Here is an 18,115-nt window from a genome sequence, read left to right as displayed (position 1 = left end):
AGGGCATTATTTCTTTAGAAGCACTGTTTCACAATTACATTTCATCCTTAGGTTTTAATGAGCTATTTTGTGTCATTTGGTCAATTTGTTCATCTACACAACAAATCTTATCAATTGCGCTGAAAATGTTAAAAAAATCAGGAGTAATACAATCGTAATTCTAAACATATTTAAATATATAATAATGAAGCATACCCATGAATTATGTTTATAAATGTGATATAATATTCTAAATGAACATTTACTGACTTGTAATACTCTCATTGAGGGCAGCTGTGATTAATTAAGCTATTATCAAATAGAAACTCGTAAGGTTACTATGTGACATTGACAAACGCCACATCTGTGGGAGAAACATTGGTTTGTGAGTGGCTGCCATAACTCATCTTTTTCACTTTTGTCTCAAGATGTGATGTATTTTCAATTCTAGATTCAGAACCTTTTTCCAACATGAATATGAGATTGTGTGCTGTTTTTGTTGGGTATGAGGTAGTGAACTCTGGTGGTGCATGGATCTTTGCAAACTCAGCAGTTCCTGTGTATCCTGGTTTGCTCAATGCAATTTGGGAGTTGTAGTTCTACTTTAACAAAGTACAACTAAAAGTCTCAGATTCGAAAGAAAAAGCACAGCTACCTAAAGAAAGGTGGGTTGACACTTGGGAAGGTTATGGAAATAAAAAGCCTCATTCGTTAAATGGAATAATGTACCCCCCATCGTTAACTGATAAAGGATATTTTAAAACACTTTGGAGTTTGGACCCATATTAGGTCATTCGACTTCTCAATGACTTGAAATATCCTTGCAATATACCGTTGGGGTGACATTATTCCACACAGGAGTACATTTCCAACCTTATCCAGAGTGGGATTGTGTCATACAAATGTTTTTAATGTTTGCATATTGTTGGACCTGGCCCTTTTACAGGGTCATTCCCCAAACTTTTTGCCTCCTTATTTTTCTGACCTTTGTTGGCTGAGGTTTTGACTCTGAGCACTTTTTCACTGCTAACCAGTGCTAAAGTGCATGTGCTCTCTTACAAATTTGGTATGATTGGATTATACCTGATTGGTATATTTAATTTACCTATAAGTCCCTTGTAAAGTGGTATCCCTATACCCAGGGCCTGTAAATTAAATGCTACTAGTGGGCCTGCAGCACAGCTTGCTCCACACACAGAAGTAGTCTTTCAAACCTGTCTTGGTTCTTCCACATAGTGGTGAGAAATGCTGCTTACTGGTGTAGGTGTATTTTTTATTACTATCACAGAAATGCCACTTCTAGAAAGTGCGCATTTATCTGTGCTTACTATGACTGTTGGGGCTTTGTGCATACTTCTCAGACAGCCTGAAGACAGGGAGGGTGGAGGTGACACAGAGGTGCATCTACATATTTTAAAGCCTTCCTGGGCTGAGAGAAGGGAGAGGCGGGGAACACCTGCATTTGTAAAGGCTGTGCCCTGGCCTCACACAATAGGGTTGTTAACCCCCCACTGATGTTTGGAGCCTGTGCTGAAAGAAGAGAGGGGGCACTCCCAGAACCAGTTGTAACTGGCTGGAACCTCCTCTCCCTACCATTGTTAAACACACTGTAACCCTAGTATAAGTACAGGGGAATTTCCCCCACAATTTGAACATTCTTGGAACTTGCAACTGGACACAGAACGCTGATGAATGGACTCACCAGGAAACCACCTTGGACTGCTGCTGTTGTGCTGACTTGTGACCTGCCTGGTCACTAGAAGGAACTGCCACCATCTGCACCCCTTGTGCTGGCCTGTAGCTGGGACCACCAGCCCTGTACTTTTCCTATTTTCTTGCTGTTCCCAGAGTCAGGGTGCTGTGGCCCCTGAACCCTGCAAACATCCCTACAGGTTCGGCTGAAGCGCTTTGAAAAAACACCCTCTTAGTACTGAGGAAAAATCACTGCCGCAGCTCAGGCTGAGATTTGGCCTTAGTGCTTGGGGCAAGCGCTCTCTCTTCCCTGGCTGCAGATTTTTCTTTAGCGTTTGGGAAAAGCGCTTTATTTTGTCCCCCGAATCACCGCCGCAGCCCGGGTTGCTGGACTTTCCTTAGCGCGAGGTCCTCGCTAATCTAAGTGCCACCAGGGCATAAGGACAAACCAACTGGAGCAAGCGTGCTCCTGACGGCACCCCCGGGGCACGATCCGTTCCCAGGAGCGCTCCGGGGCACCAGCCGCCTCCGCTTCCCTTGAAAGCATCCCAGTGGCCCGGGAACAGCTTCCAAGACTCGCGCACCACATCGGGTGCGAGCGAGTGTCTCCTCGGGCCCCCGGAGGGGTCCGAGCTTCCAAGGACCGCCAAGCAGGACTCGGGGAAGGCGCGGGGAGCGCCCCTTCCCTGGTCTCTGCACTTGGAGTGAGACGCTCCGGTTTCTGCATCTTTGTTTCTGGCCTTTTTAGGCAGCCGCACCGTGGACGAGGGTGGCTGCCTATTCCCAAGCAGTACACGGGGAGAGAAGGAAATTCCCTTTCCCCCGGTCACTGTGCTAAGAGCGCGATCGCCCCCACTACTCACATCTTTTGTGCTTTGGGCCCCCCCCATCGAAGAGGGCCATTAGAGGCCATGGGGGCCCCACAAGGATCACGGGTCCCCAGAGGGGCCCGTTCTTTTCATTGTAGAGGGGGTACAGACCGCCCCTCTCTACCAAGAGACCTCAGAGGCCCCCGTTTCACGCATAGGAGCGCCGGGGGCCTCATTGTCATCTTCTAGGCATGGGGAGTGCCTCTACCACAGAAATCAGGTACTTTCTAGGGAATCTGGGCTCCAGGAGCCAAATGTAGACTTTGGAAGTTTTTAGATTGCCGACCTGTTTTTCTACCAATACATATATGTGCTAATGTTCCTTTTATAGGCAAGTCTAGCTGATATGTATTTATATGACTTGTGAGATATTTTCTAATGTTCCTTTTATGGGTATTTAGGAATTGTTCATGACAAGTGCATATATCTTTTACTGTAATTCCTGACTACTGCTTATGTTGCAGAATCCTGAGTACTTAAGTGTTCTAATGTGACAACTGCATATTCTTGCAGAGTATTAGTAACTTGTTTAACATTCCGACAACTGCTAAGGTAGCAGGGTACTACTTACGTGTAATGTTGGTCTAATTATGTTTTGTGCAATACAGATTATTTTTACATAGCTCAGTGTTGTGTTTACTTTGTGGTGTACATTTTGCGTCACGTGTGTTGTGTGTGTTGTGCAAACGCTTTACACATTGTCTCTGGGATAGGCCTGACTGCTCGTGCCAAGCTACCAAGGGGGTGAGCAGGGGTTATCTTAGACCTGTAACTCCCTTGCCCTGACTAGAGTGGGTAGGTTCTGCCTGGCTGAGGTGCATACCCTCGCCAACCAGAAACCCCATTTCTAACACATATTTTTCATGGCATCCCTACTCTGACACCTTCTTTCCTCTAAGCAGAGTTACTCAAATGCAAACTTACACCATACTGGTTTGTGGTCGAGGAAATAGATTTATGAGTCCAATTTCACATTTTGTTGATATCTGTTCGCATAAATCAAGCCATTTGCACACCTATGCATACTGTAGGTAATCAAATGGCTGGTTGACAGTGGTTTGAACTGTACTGTTAGCTATGAGAACCTGACCGCAATTCCTGTGCTGATTTTTGTGCCCTGATTTTTGTTCCTTGCACCCACACAGCAAAGCTATGCAGAATCAACAACTTAGCTATTTCATAAATGGAAGGCGAGTGGAGCATGTCACAAATCCTTCCGTCCACACCATTATTCAAACATTCAGCGCTTTTATCGCTTTTGGTCTCTTCTTCTACTGGTCCCAAATTCTAATATGAAATGGGCTGATTAGAAGTGACCCAGTAATTGGAGCACAGTTTCATCATCCCAAAATCATGATAGGACAGCCATGGGGAATTCTACGGTTGGTTCATTTCTCATGATTTACACACCGGAACCAGTGTTCACCCACCGAATCCTGTATGTTTCTCCAACGAAGATCTTTAATTTGAAAAGGAGAGTACCTGAACTTTTCCGCATTGATGCAACATAGTTAATGAGTAGAGTACCTGCAATTCTCAGGTGCAAACATGTATCCTAAATAGTGAGTCCCTGCACGTCTTTATTTCCATTTAAAGCACTAGTCTGCTCCGAGCAAGAAGTGACTGGGTGAAATAGTTCTCAGTTGTATTGCTCCTGCAACTTTTGTAAGCTTGATGTGGCTAGTAACTAACCCCTGTTATGGGTCCATCAAAATTAATGGGGCACTTGGAATGAGTCTTATAATGTTATCTAATAGCATCAGGCCGGGTTGGGGAACAAAACCAGACCAGGCAAAAATGCTCAAACTAACCCTGTTGTCTTCATCTTCTTGCGCATACTCTCTTTTCATCCATCTATTCTTTCTCTCTTCTGCTCTCCCATCTTTCTCTCTAATCACTTTCTCTCTACCTTTCCCCTCCCTCCCATTCCCTCTCTCTTAACACCCCCGCACCTGCTGCAGTTAACCTCAGGGAGCTGGAGAAAGTGTCAGGGCACCAGGAGAGGTCTCCTGCTCTAAAACGCGGCTTCTAGAGGCTCCAGACAGCAAGGGAAATGCCCGGTCCTGCCTGCCTGACCCTTAATACCATATTTGTACATGCACTTTTGTTCATCCACAGGAGGAAATAGGTCTGTGGCGGCCAGCACAGGTTCGCACAACAGCCTGCACAATACAGTTCCAAGTTATGAATGGCATGAATCCTCTAATTATGATGTCCCTTTACCAAACTGTTCTACAATATATCTTCTAAATGTCTACAGATCTAAACCACATTTGCTAATTTGCCAATTTAAAATCGAGTTATTAAACCAAACTTCCAAATACCTTCTCAAATTAGATCAGCCTAAATTTGTTTCAGTAATTAATTATAAAAGTTTTCCTTAGTTGAGTCACAGAGAGCAAAAACAGAACAAGGAAGCACATATATATAACTATATTACTTGCAGTCTGTTTTCTGCCAACGCATTTGACTAATGCATCATTTTTGAAACAATAGTCATGTAGTTATGTGATATGACAGCTAAATTACCTTAAGGCCATTTTAACTGCAATCTAATCATAAGAAGACAGTATTAACTGTCTCAGCGTGCCTTCCTGTTGAAGAAATCCTTCATATGAGAAGATTTTATCGCCAAGGGTTAGCCACCGGGGAGTTCATATACATGAAAAACTCAGTACTGATGCTGAAATAATGCAGTAGCTCACAAAATGTTCAGAAAATGCTGCAGGCAGTATGAAAGAGAACATAGTGTTTCCCTGAGTTAGTCTTTTAAATTAGATTTTCCATTGGTAGCTGTTTGGATTGCCCCTCCCTTATGTATGTGTCACCTGCTAGTGTGTCATGGTGTCAGTTAGTAAGGTTCCTGTCTACAAAGGCAACCCTTGCCCCTACCAGGGGATCCACAGCACAAACATACAAGACCGTTCACGGTTTCGCCCTGTGCCTGGCGGAAGATAGCTGTTGGATCTTGCCCTTTTTGCAGGGTCATCACCAAACTTTTTGCCTTGCTCCTCCTATTTTTCTGACCCTCTTTGTGTTGGCTCTAGGACTCTGGGCAGTTTATCACTGCTGATCAGTGGTAAAGTGCATGTGCTCTCCCTTCTAAACCTGGTATGATTGGCTTACACCTGATTGGCACATTTAATTTATCTCTATGTCCATTGTATCGTGGTATCCCTTATGCCCAGGGCCTGTAACTTAAGTGCTACTAGTAGGCCTGCAGCGCAGCTTGCTCCACACACGGAAGTAGTCTTTCAAACCTGTCTGGGTCCTGCCACAGCAGGGCATGCATGCACAGTTTACTTCCAGATTGGCTTGGCATCCAAATGAAGTTGCCAGGCCTGGGACTCCCATTTTACTACATATAGTCACCCCTACGGTAGGCCCTAGGTAACCCTATAAGCAGGGTGCTGTGTAGGTAAAAAGTAGGGCATGTGCCTTATTGTGTGACATGTCCCAATAGTGACAACCAACCTATTTGGTTTCTCACGGCTGTGAGTGCTGCCCCTCTCAAAAGTTTGCATTAGGAATGCCCTTGCATATGACTAAGCAATGTTTTCTGATCTATGAGGAGTAGAGAGGCCATGTTTGGTATGTTTGGAATGGTAGTGAGAAATGCTGCTTAGAATTGTTATCATTGTGGAAATACCACTTTGAGAAAGTGCGCCTCTCAATATGCTTATGACTCTTGTGCTTTGCAGCCTGTCTTCAATCCACATCTATGGTAGAATGACAGCTGGCCTTTGTGCTTACTTTTCCAGACAGCCATTACGTTTGTTCTGCTGACCTGTTGCCTTCTGATTCACAAGGAGGATTGCCATTTTGCCTGCAAGGACCCTGTGTCCTGGAGTGCTGCATGACCTCTGCCGGTGCCCTACAGTTGTCTCCAGGAGCTGGGTGGTGTGCCAATTTGCCCCCTGATTTCTACTTGTTTAGCACTGGGAGAGCATTATAATTGGTGCTGGAGGACTTCCCTGTGTTTTGGAGTCCAGGAAGTGCAAACTGAGCACTGCTTTCTGGTGCTTCGGTGCAGGGTATTTGCTGTGGCCCTTTCCCCCCCCGCCAGTGAGGAGTGCTCAGGAAGATTGAAAGAACTTGGCTGCCAGCAGTTTTCCAAGGAGCGTGGGTGAGGCATGCATTGCCGGGTGCCCTTGGGGTACAAGCAGGCACTCACTCCTGCTGAGTAGTGAGGCCGCACCGTGCTTTTGTGTGAAGCTGAATCACTGCCGGGCCCGGCATTAGTGAAGACATATGGCCGGCTTTCAGAGCATGAGGGCTGCACTGCACAAAGCCAATCCCCATAATTTAACAGCCCCAAGGGTGAGGGAGAGAGAGCAGGCTCTTCCAACAGGTACTGTGAGTCCCCCTGTGAGGATCCCTGAAGTCAACAGACACGCTGCATGACGCAAGCAGTTGCCTTGTGACCTGGAATATGCGAGAGACCTCGAGAGGTCGTCCCCCCATTGGGGGAGCCATGTGTGTGTGCTTCCCCTCGCATTGCACCTACTTGTGGTTGGGGGTCGTACCCTTTCCTGGTACAGTCATTAACGGGATGGATGGAGATCTCGATGGAGATCCCATTACCACTTCAGAAAAGTGCCGCATTTACCGTAATAGGAGAGCAGGAGCTCCTGTACTAGACAGGTTGTGTTGTGCTTCACACCCTATGATGTAGAAGGAGCACAGGAGATCATGTGGAGCTGAGGCACATTTTATTTACTGCCTGCCAGATAACAGAGGTGCAGGTGCACCAGATCTAGGGAGTTGTTCTAGTACTTCTCACCATGGATATCACAAGGATGTGTAACTCATTACTGGCTGCATTTCATTGTGCAGAAATCAATGTAATTCATGTCCCCGACTGACATAAGCACAAATACTGTTTCAGGGGCTGAATGGGATTCAAAGTAATGTCTCCATTGTGATGGGTTTATGACATGTGCAAATTAGGATGTTTCATGGTATTTGCACACACAAAGAAGATGATTTGACAACTGCTTGTTTAGCAGGATATTATTGATGTATGTCGTTTTGGTGTACAGTCTGTGCCTTATGTGCAATACAGTTTTTTTTTATGTAACCTGGTGTAAAGTTTCTTTTGTGATGTATTTATTCTGTCATTGGGTTGTGTGTGTTGTCCAAACTTTATTTTTTGCCTCTGGGATAAGCCTGACTGCTCTGGCCAAAGCTTCCAAGGGGGTGAGCTGGGGAATTCCTAGGTGTGTTGCTTCCTTGCCCTGATTAGAGTGGTGGTTCCTGCCTGATTTAGGTGCCTACCCTAGCCAACCAGGAACCCCATTACTTTACAACATTACCATGAGCAAGAAATCATGGAGTGCACAGCACATGCACTGACTCAGTAGCTTCACAAATTAGTCTACACAAAGCAGGCACTACAGATCAGAAAGGCAAAGTGGTGGTTGCCACTCCATGTTTCCAAGTGAGGGCCGGACTGGGAATGAAAAGGGCAAAGGCCACTGCTGGCACCTCTGACACTTTCTCCAACTTCCCCAGTATATTGAAGCAGTCTAAGAGGGTTTTCAAGATAGAAAGAGGCGGGGTGGAGAGAGAGAAATAAGAGAGCTTGTTGGAAGGGAGCAAGCTACGTTGCATTTTTTTGTCGGAATGTTTTTTTTCCCAGTCCAGCCCATGCTTGGAATTTGAGCCACAATGTGAAGAGTAGAGGTAAAGTTGAGACTTTTCTTCTGCATAAGAGCTGAAGATAAAATCAGCAGAGCTTGTGGGCAAGGCTGGCACAGGCATCTTTAAAGCTCAAGAGAACGTAACATTTTGTACCTGCCTCTAGTGGCACTGGAGTACTGTTTATCGCACGTAGAGGCATTCTGGTGACTCCATGTCAGTGGATCCATAGGTTGCTAAATAGAATTTCCTCTCCTAAGTCTGGAAATGATTGTAAGTCTTTAATGTTAGATCTGCTGGAGCATTTTCATCCTTTACAGGAATCAGTGCTTGAAAAGGTTAATGGGTCTTTGTAACCATCTGTAAGTTGTGGTAGAACCAATCAGCAAATTTCACTACAGACCTATTAATCGACACAGTATGACCTATGTGGCCATACAAGGGAAACTCAAGTCAGGAATAAAGTTAAGTGATTTTATTACAGACTTAAACTCAAATTCTTGTATGCAATTCTCAAGATAAGATTATAAAAATACAGTATCGTCAAGGTTTGACCAAGGCCACAAAACACGTTAAGGTGAATTAACATTAGGAGAGCAAAACATTCTACAAAAATCATACAGCATATCAATAAAAGAATCTGATGTACAGAAAGCAAGCGTTGCTCAGTTCTGTCAAACATTAAATCAATTAAATCATCTGGAAACAGATTTCTGGGCAAAGGAAAATCCTACTGTTAGCCAATCAGGGAATAACATGTGCTGAGTGGAACATATATGGGCAAAACACAAAAAGCGTAAAAGGGGCAAAAAGAATCTGGAAAAAGAAAATTTTGAACTTCAAAATTCTAGCTAGGGTGTGCAAAAGGTAAGTAAAAAGGGAAAGCCTCAGCATATCAGAAGCTTGGTCAAGAGTCTTCTTCTTCGGATAAGGAACAAATCTCAGGAAATTCAAAGGTACAAGGGTAGAGATGGAAATACCTCTCAGAGTCCAAAGGTTTCAGCAAAGAAAGCATGAAGATTCTGCAAAGGGAAAGGCAAGTTCAGCATCCTCCCTGAGTCCAGCTTGATATCAACATTTTAAAGTTCACAAGGTAAGCTGATTCGACAGCTAATCAGGCCACTTGCATTCTCGGGTTATCCTTCAATAGAAATCGATCTTGCGACTCCAACTTGAAACATGGGCTATGGGTTCCAAGCCTTTCATGAGAACAGCGGCCCCTAGTGTTCTTCCATGCGGGGTTGCAACAAACATATAATTTAACAGTTCACATTCCTAAATGGTCCCTTCTCAAGGACACATTCCTACAACTCTCTATGTGTAGAACAATAGACATTTATTACCAACTAAGCTTCTCATGGGAACGTAGTCTGAAATGACTAAACAATGTCTGCACAGTCACTAAGTCAGGGCCTAACAGGCCTCACTTATGCTAACGCAAATGAATTAAAACAGTAAATTAGTACATTCAAAAAACACAATTTAATATACAAACTACAACTTTAGCATTAATAAATCTTCATTAGTTTTCATGTTAAAATATACAAAACAAAATAACTTTCCAAATACATTTCAATTCATATGGTGCAGAAATGCATTTCTCTATTTTTGCATATGAATGTCCAATATTTCTCATCAAAAATCTAACCTTGTTTCAATGCAGACTATTAGTTTAGACTCTAAAATATAACATAATGACAGATACATTCTCCAAACATGTAAATTAAAGTTTCATACCATAGTGGTTTAGTCACCTAGTCTAAAGTGAATGCACACTAATACAAATCCTCAGTGCATCATTTTACACTTAAACTACTTGTGCTGTGATTATCATAATGCATGCACTGTCATGTTTAGCTGCTTTTCATCACTGTGACACGAAGGGTAGCACCAAGACTTTGGCTACATCAGTTTTGAGATACAGAGCTGAGTCGAGGATGAAACTTTTGCATCTAATTGAGAAAGGATTGCAGTCAAGTGTGTCTTTGATTCGAAAGATTGGGAGCCAGTGAAAGAGAGTTGAAATGTGTTTGGAGACGTGAATGAATTTGGTGTTCGAAGAATTGAGTTTAGTAACCTTTTTAACCAGAAGAATTCACTTACTTCTGACACTTTTGAGTTGAATGTTATCAGTGGATTAATTGCCTTTCCAGAGGGCTCTTGGCAGTTCCTTGTACATTGATAATAATGAATGGTGAAGGTACTGCTCATTGAAGCATTCCATGGAGCCTCAGCAGACAGCAGTATCTAAATCATTCCATCAATAGAGAATATGAGAATTCTCATATGAAAATGAGAATCATTGAAGAATCAAGCCTCGGCTGAAAGACTTGATCCAGAGAGCCCAAAAGTATAATTACACACAGCAAATTGTATGCGATTGTGCCTCATAAGGGGAAAAGCCCCAGACCATTTCTTCCGTTCTCATTGAGTTACTCCTGGAAGTTATGGCCCAAGCCATGAAATCAAGGAATAGTTTTCGGGTCCTTGAACTGGGCAAAATGGCCACCTCAAATGCTGATACAAATCATGACATGGACTGTATAGGAGGTGCCCCAAGGGGGTCACTGATGTCAGTGTCACAATGAAAAAGAGGGCATTTGGAGCCCAGTAGCATATCAAATCTTCTTAAGCCAGGAGATCTTAACACAGGGGAAAAACTTGAGAGTATAAATAAGGTTTTAGAGATGAAAGACCCATGTAGCCCGAGTAACCAAATACTAAAAGGGAAAAGAAGAAGCAAAGAAAGGCACAGAACAAAAAGAAAAAAAAGGCCCAGCAGAAAAATATATCACAATATTTCGCACAACATAAACATTCTGCCTCTCCTAAAACCATTTTCATAATCTCTTGCAATTTTAATCTAAATCTGGCTAACATCAGAGGGGGAAGCACAAAGAATCGGGCCGCAAGCAAACGCAGGAAGTATCTGGAGAACTTAGGTCTAACAGTGCTAAATGGATATAGCAAGGAAGATAATTTTGCCTCGATCACATTTGTAAGTGGCAGAACTTGCTCAGCTATCGATTATACATTGATAAACAACTCTGCGAGGCCCCTGGTGTGCAATTTCCAAATCAAGTGCAGAACTGAGAGGGACTATTTTCCTCAAACAGTGAAATTAGAATGCAGATTTGATCAGCTGCAAAACTCGAGTGGCTTAACTGCACCCCCATTCATGTTTAACCATAAAAGAATAAAATAGCATCAGCAAGGGACAGCGGTTGTGATGAAAGAAGTGGACCGTAGGGAAAGGCCCCTTGGATGTGAGAAAAAGTTAGGGCCCAAGCCATGAAATCAAGGAATATTTTTCGGGTCCTTGAACTGGGCAAAATGGCCACCTCAAATGCTGATACAATTCTAGTGGGCACGCAAGATAAGAGGCTTGTTCTAAAAAGAGACTTGAATAAGGAATGGGCTAGGTTAATTCTCTTTCAAAAGTCCAATAATCCAGTCCGATGTTCATAAAAAAAGTTTTAGAGATCTCAAGTCTGCCTTTGATCGGATTCCCACGGGATGTCTCTGGTCCAAATTGGACAAATGTGGGATTCCGAAAAATCTTCTGAGGGCGAATATACACTTATAAACTGACATGTAGGTCCAAGTAAAAATAGAAGATGATACTAGACTAACAAAAAGGGTATCCACCAAGACTGTCTTAAAAGAGGGGTGTGTCCTGGCCCCAAGTCTGTTTCATTTATATTTGGCAGATTTAGCGGATGTGCTCCCATAGCTGAATAGTCATCTCCCAGTTTTAGGCCTAGAGAAAGTAGGGTGTCTACAATATTCCAATGACGTCTTGCTGTTGAGCCAGACACCACTGGGCCTACAACGGAACAATACGCCCCTTAAAAGCTTCATGGATCTAGAAACTAACCTGTCCAAAACAAAACAAATGTGGCTGGTTCTCCTTTAACATAAGTGGCCTTTGCTTGGTTTCTGGGAGGAAAGAGAGTGGAGGTGGTTTTGACATACAAATACCTAGTAGTATATTTGGAGCCCCGAATGACATGGAAGTATCAGCTGCTTGCAATTCAGACAAAAGCACATTCTTTGACGAATAGCTTCAAACTGCTCAAGAGTAAATTGGATTGTCCTAACCTGAACCACCTTCTCAAAGTCATGTCAGCCCAGTTGTTCTTATGGTATAGAAGTCATTCGGGTCCGGGAGATTTCTTCATAAAAACAAAAGTCAAACCAAATTATACTAGGCCCTCTTCAACATTACGAAACGTGCTTCCCCGGCCCAGGTCTGGCTTGAGTTTGGCCTAAAAAAACAGCTTTTACAGTTCAAGGGAGCAGTCCTCAAAGTTTGATGGAGGCTGCAGAGAATGGTTCCATAAATAACTCTTGCTGGCAAGAAGTGAAGGCCTAACAAATTAGTGACATAAAAGGAACCTGGGGGAATTATCTAAATCAGGTAATCAAAGTCCTGGGCATAGAAGATGCCTGTGAAACCAGCAGAGGAAAGTCTGCTTTTAGCAAATCTGTGAACACCTTTGTTCATAATTTATCATTCATAACAGACAAAGACTCCTTGGCTAAAAGGAGGCATGCCTGGGCCGTTCTTGGGTCATACTTGTCATTGTCTGCCAAGGATATGTATCTGAACATTTTTCCGCTCATATATAACACAAGTATTGTATTTCATCTTTGGTTCTTTGACACCAAAGACGCTTCCCTCCTTGGAAAAAACAGTTTACCATATCAAAATTATTGATTATGTGGTTACAACCGAGAGTCCTTATTATATGTATTTTGCACTTGTCCGTTTTGAGGCCAGAAAGAAGAAAGTTATTAAAAAATTACTTCTTACTTCAAAATGTTCGCTTCTGTAGACATGAAGTTGTTAGCTGGCTAAATGGTAAGTCAATTCCATATTGCTGAAGGGGAGTAAGGTTTTCAAATCTGTTTTTAAAGGAGTTGTCTAACCCTGAGTCTTGGAAAGAGATTGAGAGGAAGCAATAAGGAAGAAGTGCTCTCCAGCCGGACACTGATTCAAGCACCTTTTCTCGGAACCCTCAGATTAACAGGCTTTGGTTTTGACCTTTGTACCTGATAGTTGTCATGACTGATGCAGCAAGTTACTTTAAGCACTTATGTCTTTATCCCTTTTATAATAACCACATATTACAAAGACTGGATTTAAAAAAAACAAAAGAAACCAGACATTATTTTAAGTTTACCACATTTTTGTGGCAAATATCTTTGGTATTTTAACGCTGTTTGCTTTTAATGCTATGTGTTTTAATATGAGCTTTTCCTTTTGATAACAGTGTGATGGTTTGACTAACTGCACACTTTTTTCAATTAACTTGAGCTTGAAACCTGAAGGCTTGGCTACGTGGATTTTTAACTTTATGGAGCAAATTATGGGCTTCCTCAAAGTTAAGTAACCTAGAATTTAAGAAGTAAACAGCAGTTTTTAGTGAACAATCGTGTTCTTGTCAATTATAGTAGTAATGTAGCGATGTAGGCTACTCCAATAGAAAATGACTAATATTTTAGCAGCGCTAAAGAAATTTTCATGTCAAGAAACCTAACAGTCAGAATTCCCTGCCCAACTTAGTAAAAAGAATAACAAGATAATGAATAAAAAAACTGAAAAGGGGATCAGGAGTTATCAGTATTTAATTATTCACACAATGCAAAGTGAAAGGCTAATAATGATGTTAGTTTAAGGGGCATAGGTGACAGCCTAAGGCACACCTGCCACGATGGACCTTGTGTGTTATAAAGCTTAGCAGCTCACTTCAGTCAACAGTTTTATATTGTTAGTTATTTTTCTTGAGGTAAATCTTCTTATGCATGGCAAACCAGGATTTTATGGCCACTAAGAGCCCCATGGGATCATGAACGTTGAGACTGGGGGGGGTCTTAGAGCAGAGAAAACTTTAAAACTATAGCTTTCAATGTCCTCTCACTGAAGCCACTTTGCCAACCTCTCCCTTTTATTTTGTGCTACTCTTGGTGAATTGTATGGAGCTTGAAATCCTTTTATAAAGAAAGGATCGATGCCATACTGGGCTTGACACCTAGAGTTCAGATATCTTCTGCACGAGATCACTTTGAAGTTTGTTCACTCTGGCAAAGATCTCAGAGCAAAATGTACAAATATTCTTGCCACCTAGCTCACTCCTTTCTTTGGTTCAGCAGCTTGTTGTGGTCCTTGACTATGTTCATGTGAAAGCCTTTCAGTGGTTCAAACTCTCAGTATCTCATCTGGTGGAAACAAGCGTCAGATCAAAGAGGAGGATGTTTTTGTTACACTTACTGCCTTAGTGCTCCACACTCTCCATGCGACCGTTGTGGCACTTCATTTGGAGGACACAATGTCACAATATATATGGCAGGATCAAAACATTGATGGAAAATACCTGTATAAATGTTGTGTAGGCTTCTGGGTATCGAGTTTACTTTCAATAGAGGATAAATCATGATCAACAACCCACAGCCCTACCAAAAAAAAAGAGTCTGCCATGCAACATTCTATTAACTGTGACCAAAGTAAACCCTAAATGCATTATTTTCTTATTTGGCTTCTCTTATTATTACAATTACAATTCATATTTAAAGGTTCTGGTGAACATCCTTCTGAGCCCACTTCATACACTACTGGAGATATTCCCTATAGGTTAAACCCCATTACTTATTAAGCTCTGCACTGTGCATTTATGAATGAGAACACAGTGTATGTGAAAAATATGCAAAGCAGCCCGCTCCCCCCATTAGTTCAAACATAATTGTTAGAAATGGGATATTTGGTTAACAGTCAGGTTACCCCCTGTCCAAGCAAGGACCCTCACTCTAGTCAAGGTAAAGGAGAATCACCCTCAGTTAACCCCTGCTCGCTCCCTTGGTAGCTTGGCACGAGAATGCTTAACTTCAGAAGCAATGTGTAAAGTATTTGTACCAACACACACAGTAATACAGTGAACCACTACAGAGTGACGCAACACAGGTTTAGAAAAATAGGTAATATTTACCTAAACAGATCAGGACCAAAACAAAAAAAATCCAACATAATTTTAAAAGAATAACAGTCTTAATCCTTACAAAACAGTGTGACTGCTGTTGTTGCACAAAGTACATGGTTAGCATCAGAAATAAAGCTGCACAGGCGAGTGTGCATCAGAAAAGTAATCGATTCCTTACTCACAAGTAAGGCCGTGCGTTGTTTCCTCCTCCAGAAGGGTCGGCGATGCATCGTTTTTCTACCTTGCAAGAGAGTGATGTGTCGATTTCCGGTTGGGGCACCTCGGATCCGCACAAAGTCAGGTTGACTTTGATGACCAGGGACGATGCGTAGAAGATCCGGTTGCACGGTGTTAGAAAAATGCACTGCATGAAGTTTGCTTCATTATCATCCTACGTAAGCAGGTGTTGCGTTTCATTTCTCCAGCCACTTTGCGTCGATCTCCCAGCCGCAATGCAGGTGGTGCGTTCATTTCACCCGCGAAGACGGAGGCATGTCATTTATCAGCCACGTTGCAGAAGGTGCGTTGTAAATTTCCCCACACAGCGTTCTGTGCGTGAATTTTCAGTTCTTGTCTGCCAGCTTCACCTTTCAAGGGCCCAGGGACTGGATAGGGATCCACTTGGCAGGGCAGGAGTCTCAGCAGACAGTCCAGGTGTTGGCAGAAGAAGTCTTTGATGGCTCAGTTCAAGACCTTGGAGATTCTTCTCAAGTGGGAATGCCCAACAAAGTCCATTTTTTGTCCCCTTTCGCAGGCGGAAGAAGCAACTGCAGGAGAACCCAACAAAGCACAGTCACAGGCAGGGACAGCACTTCTTCTTCAGCTCTTCTCCTTGGTAGAGGCTCCTCTTGATTCCAGAAGTGATCTTGAAGAAATCTAAAGCCTGGGGTTTACGGTCCACTACTTATACCCCTTTCTGCCCCTTTCTGCCTTTGAAGTAGGCAAACTTCAAAGAAAAGTCTCTCTTGTTTGTAAGATACTGCCTTGCCCGGCCAGGCCCCAGGCACACACCAAGGGGTTGGAGACTGCAATGTGTGAATGACCACTCCTCCCCTACCTCCCAGCACAGGTGGCTCATCAGGATATGCAGACTACACCCCATCTCCCTTTGTGTCACTGTATAGAGGAGAGGTTCACACAGTCCAACGTCAAACTGACCCAGACAGGGAACCCACACACAGGCAGAGTAACAGAATGGTTTAAGCAAGAAAATGCCTACTTTCTAAAAGTGGCATATTCAAACACACAATCTAAAAACAAACTTTACTAAAAGATGTATTTTTAAATTGTAAGTTCATAGACCCTAAACTCCAAATTCCTATCTGCTCCCAAAGGGAATCTGCACTTCAATAATATTTAAAGGCAGCCCCAATGTTAAACTATGAGAGAGATAGACCTTGCACAGTGAAAACCGAATTTGGCAGTATTTCACTGTCAGGTCAGATAAAACATATTAGTAAATGTCCTACCTTAAACATTCACTGCACCATGCCCTTGGGGCTACCTAGGGCCTACCTTACATGTAAGAAAAGGGAAGGTTTAGGCCTGGAAGTGGCTAAACTTGCCAAGTTCTGAGCCATGTTTACAGGGCTACTCATGTGGGTGGCACAACCAGTGCTGCATACCCACTAGTAGCATTTGATTTACAGGCCCTGGGCCCCTTTAATGTACTGTACTAGGGACTTACTAGTAAATCAAACTTCTGTCCAAATACAACATGTAACTCTGTGCCCATGTCTGACATGCCAAGCTTATAGGAATTATCATCAAAGCATCATTTCTGTCTGAAGCACCGTGGTATGCATGAAGCAGCACTCTCAATGATTCAATGCATGTGGCTCAAACTGTATTAGTGATGGTGGAAAGAGCAGCACCTCTCCGTGTTGTTGTTTGTGCCATATGTCCTGAACAGTGACAACGATGGGTTGCCATTTGGTACATAAGGGCAATTGTTCTGATAATACAGTTATCTTTTGTCAGGGGTATATATTTGTGGTGGCCCTTTTTTACTTAGGGATTGGTTGCTGACCACAGTGGAGATCTTTGCTAACTAGAGATCACTCGAGTTCTATAACAGATTAAGAGTATGCTGTTTCACAACCATGCAGCTGTAGTACGTAGACAGCAAGCGACGATTATTTTAGGCTCAATCCCTTTATGTTGGCATACTCATCACGATCGTTCTTCTCAAATGATTTTTTGCCATAACTGTTGATAACACTGACAGCGGCTTTTTAGCTAATGCACCAGGTTTAGCCATTGCTCTTCCAGATTTTCCTCCCTATGTTATTCCTACAGTTGAGATACTGACTCTCAACTTTTCATTGCCACTCTCCAGCTTATTTTTTGCCTTCCATCACATACACAAGAGCATCCTAAAGTTTTTTGATTGACCTTAGTTTATTCTTGCTTGCATTGTGACTTCATAAATGCCTAGTTTGTTGCCTGGTGATATTTGGTCAGCTATACGTGTTTGTAAATAGTTGTTCAACGTCCTACACCAGTTCCTAATATATATATTCTGCGTGTATACCACTAGTCTTAACTTGATTTAAATAATATTCTTCACCTGGCATATCAGTGCATTTCATCTTCAACCTTTAGATTACTAGTCTCATGACTGTTTTTGGCTGGCAAATTAATGACATTAATTGATGCTGATGGGATTTGGTCACCATTGCTCTTTCTTAGTCGCTTACGTGTCTCTTATTCTTGAATGAGGATACCTAAGATCAGAACAATCACTTTCTTCAGCCCAATGTTCTATTGTTCCACGACATTGATGATTGTTTATGTTCCTACCACTTCTCAGGCTATACCTCTTCTCAGGCTACTGATTTTTGCTCTTTGCTCTTGAATCTGTGTTTATCACATTCATAAAGGTAGCTATGTGTACACAGAATTCGCACTTTAACCCCTTCGCTTCCAGGCCTTTTCCCCCTCATGTGCCATGCCTTT

The sequence above is a fragment of the Pleurodeles waltl genome, chromosome 8 (genome assembly GCF_031143425.1).
Source record: "Pleurodeles waltl isolate 20211129_DDA chromosome 8, aPleWal1.hap1.20221129, whole genome shotgun sequence".
Classification (NCBI taxonomy): Eukaryota; Metazoa; Chordata; class Amphibia; order Caudata; family Salamandridae; genus Pleurodeles; species Pleurodeles waltl.
This window is presented reverse-complemented; position numbering follows the sequence as displayed.